Source organism: Sinocyclocheilus rhinocerous, unplaced genomic scaffold (genome assembly GCF_001515625.1).
Source record: "Sinocyclocheilus rhinocerous isolate Xijiao unplaced genomic scaffold, SAMN03320098_v1.1 scaffold3063, whole genome shotgun sequence".
Taxonomy (NCBI): Eukaryota; Metazoa; Chordata; class Actinopteri; order Cypriniformes; family Cyprinidae; genus Sinocyclocheilus; species Sinocyclocheilus rhinocerous.
The window spans coordinates 629,757-633,585 of NW_015640469.1; the positions used below are offsets into that span (position 1 = coordinate 629,757).

The window sequence follows — 3,829 nt, forward strand, 5'->3', positions numbered from 1 at the left end:
AAAGATGGCTGCTGCTCACTTTGGACAGAGATGGGGGAAGAAAAGAGCGGGCCCGAATGCAAACAAATTCTTCCAAAGGTATGTTCCAAATGTTAACATTTACCAGAGTTACCATTCATGTTATCAGTCTGAGATTGTCTGAATAATCATACGTGTCATTGTCTGTTCCCCTTTTTGTCTCTCTTTCTGTCAATCTGTCCCTCTTTTAGGGTACGCTTACTTGAGGAAGCTCCTGGAGTTTTTTTTTTCTTTTTTCAAATAAATTCTAATATCACTCATATTTTCATTGTGTAATTTTTATACTTGGGTGGGGGGGACACATATGGATGTTATGGGTTAAATCATGGGGTAGTAGGTGGGGATGCCATGAAAAGAAATGGTGTAAGGCAAACCCTTAATCATTGTAAAGGTGACATTTAGTTGACATGTATAAGTACATGTAGGCTTAACAAGGACACTGTAAAATATATATTTTATTTTAGTTGGAAGTAAATGCCATCTTAAGGATTTTAAGGAAACAATGTAATTTTGTGGAAAAACAAATTATTCAAAGCTCTGGTTTTATATAAAAACTGGAAGGAGTCTTTAATACACATATTTTAGAAGTTGTAATTCTGTATGAGTATATATATATATATATACACTGATCAAAATTATAAACGCAACACTTTTGTTTTTGCCCCCATTTTTCATGAGCTGAACTCAAAGATCTAAGACTTTTTCTATGTACACAAAAGGCCTATTTCTCTCAAATATTGTTCACAAATCTGTCTAAATCTGTGTTAGTGAGCACTTCTCCTTTGCCAAGACAATCCATCCACCTCACAGGTGTGGCACATCAAGATGCTGATTAGACAGCATGATAATTGCACAGGTGTGCCTTAGGCTGGCAACAATAAAAGGCCACTCTTCAGTTTCAGTACCCAGACTCGGGCCAGTACTGGCTAAGTGTTTCATTTCTCGTCTGTGTGATTGTGGCCCAATGCCGGTGGTGTCGACTTAATTTTAGTACCCAGACTCGGGCCAGTACCGGATAAGTGTTACAATTCTTGTCAGCGTGATTGTGGCCCAATGCCAGCAGTTTCGGCAGCCGGACTTGTTCTGCATCTATTTTACTACTCCACCCAAAACTTGTTCTACGTCTTTCATTTTGTTCTCACCAGTTCTGTAAGACCATTTTTGTAGGATGTTCATCTTTATGCCCCTGGAGGTTAGCCCAGTAATTGACTATTAATTGTTTCCTTCTAATTTCTAGTGGCATCTCTCCTACCAAGACTTGTAAACCTGGAATGGATGTTGTCTTTAATGCTCCACAAGACTGTCTCATTCCTTGAGCTTGTATTTTACCAAGTTTTTCTAACAGGTTTTTTGAGGCAGAACCATATACCACATAACCATAATCAAACACAAACTGGATCATTGCTACATAAATAGTTTTAATGAAGAAAAACTTGCCCCCCATTCCACATCACTTACACATCTCATGATGTTTAACACCTTCTGACATTTCACTACTATTTTATTTATATGTCCAGCCCATGTAAGTTTTGCATCAAAATAAATACCTAAAAATTTAAATATCTTCACCCTTTCCAATGATTTCTTATCTTCAAACTCACTTCTGAAACAACTTTCTTCCTAGAAAAAAATTACTGTTTTCGTTTTCTCCATGGGCGTAGCTTGTGGGGGGGCCAGGGGGGCCTGACTCCCCCATTGCGATTAAAGAATTTTACTAAATATTTATTTATAACGTTTTTTCTATGAAGTAAAAATGCATATATTGTAGTTAATAATACATGTAAAAGTTAATACGTAAAAGTTAATACATTTTAAATTGTTATTGTAAGTAAATTAATAAATCAAAACAAATTTAACGTCTCCCTCAATCTCATTTGCGTAAGAATTGTCACGTGGCGAATCTGCATTTTGGTGGATAATAGACTTAACGGTAATGCTTGCCTGTTGTGTGGAATAAAATGATGTTCCGCGTTTTTAACAACATACACGAACTGCAGAGAAATCTGGAGACAACGAAAAACTCTGATGAAGATATTAATGCCGTGCTTAATGATTCCGGACCCGGACAATCAGATAAAGGTGATCCACAGGACGCAGCCGGTTTAGCCGCACACTACTTTTATTCCGACCATTTACATCCAAATGTTATTTAATTTTCACAGAACACAACCTTTAAATAGATTTTAGAATATAAACTGTTTATCGTCTATTCAGTAAGACTAAATAAAAAGTGTGCGCCTCATTGCGCATTAACTTGAATCAAGCCCAACAAATGTCTGTTTTAAAAACAGTGGATGAGTAATTCACTCTTTGATTTGCTTAATAAAAGCCTCCTTTGAGATCGTTTTGACAGACATGTTTATTGTGCATTTTAAATGTGTTTATTGCTAAGTTTAGTGTGGCAAAATAGAAGCGCAGCTGTAATTCGTGGCCAATGTATGTGGTTACCATGACAACCTCACTCACTTGCCACTGCTCTATGTGAATGTGAATATGTACATTTACTATATCAAAACTAAAATGTGTTTAAAAGTATGTCTGACCAAATCCACTGGTTCGGTTTGCCCGATACGAATACTTGATATCAGCAATTCAATTTTCACTAGTTAAAATGTTAATTTTTGATATCAGGAATCGGATTTCTACTAGTAACAATTGCAATTTTTGATATCAACAATTCAATTTTCACTAGTAACAATGTTAATTATTGATATCAACAATTACATTTTCACTAGTTAAGATGCTATTTATTGATATCAGGAATTACATTTCAACTAGTAAAAACTATAATTCTTGATATCTGTAATTGTATTTTCACTAGTTAAATGTCACCATAGGCTACCATTCAAATTTAATTGTTGATATCAATAATTTATTTCTTACTAGTTGAAATTCCAATTTCACATATCAGAAATACAATTCTTACTAGTAAAAACCTTTATTTTTTATATCAGTAATCACATAGTACTTGCCATAGCCCTTCCGTTTGTGCCTTCGTTGAACCTCGCCGACTCTGCATCCAGCAGCTCTCTGAGACGCGGAAGAAACTTTGTTGCGAAGCAACACGTAACCCGGCAACCAGTACACGAGGCTCCACCCGGCAACTTCAACCATCCATTCACCGCTCCAGTGGTTTCCCGGAAAACTCAAGCCCCATTCACACGGGGCGTCAGCGTTAACTCTTGATGGAGGGCGTTTCTGAAGCTTGGTTCTGACGCGACCGTCATAGTGACAACAGCCAATCACATTAGTCTTCTGGTGTTGCATGAATGTGATTGGCTAGCGTCTGCGCTAGGTTATTTGCATAAGGTCATCTGATTGGCTGACGCCTGCGTTGGCGCTTGAAAAGTTGAAAAGTTTTCAACTTCTGCCGCGAGCAACAGACCCAACGCGACGCGACAGACACACAATTAATTTCGCCAACGCTTGACGTCACTCCATTCAAAGTAAACGAGAGGCGTTGACGCTGACACCCCGTGTGAATGGGGCGTCACCCTCGACCGACCGTCAAACAATCAGCACTGCCGTGATTCCCTCCAGCAACCTACGTCACGAAGGGAACGCGCTCACCGAAGCATTCGAACCAAGTACAATACAACCTCCTAACTCTTGCTGAACTGGTGCAAATCTTATTAAGCCAATGAACCAAGGTTGAATTGCTAGTATTATTCTCTCAGGTTGCGGTTTAAGAAATAGTGTCTAATGCTCGAGAATGGCACGCCCGGGGGATCCGACGAAGGAGCGGCAACCACATGTGACGACCCCGGGCTGGACTCTGCTTCGTCCACGGTGAAAGCCGATCCGGCGATCC

General features: G+C 38.8%; 1 long non-coding RNA gene across 1 annotated transcript in view; it reads left to right on the top strand.

The window, feature by feature from the left end:
- The window catches only part of LOC107753188 (uncharacterized), a 27,605-nt gene extending 25,256 nt beyond the window's left edge, over positions 1 to 2,349 (top strand). Inside the window, exon 3 of the long non-coding RNA XR_001641441.1 lies at positions 2,237 to 2,349. This is a non-coding gene — a long non-coding RNA (uncharacterized LOC107753188). The remainder of the gene's footprint in view (positions 1 to 2,236) is intronic.
- Positions 2,350 to 3,829: the final 1,480 nt, after the last annotated feature.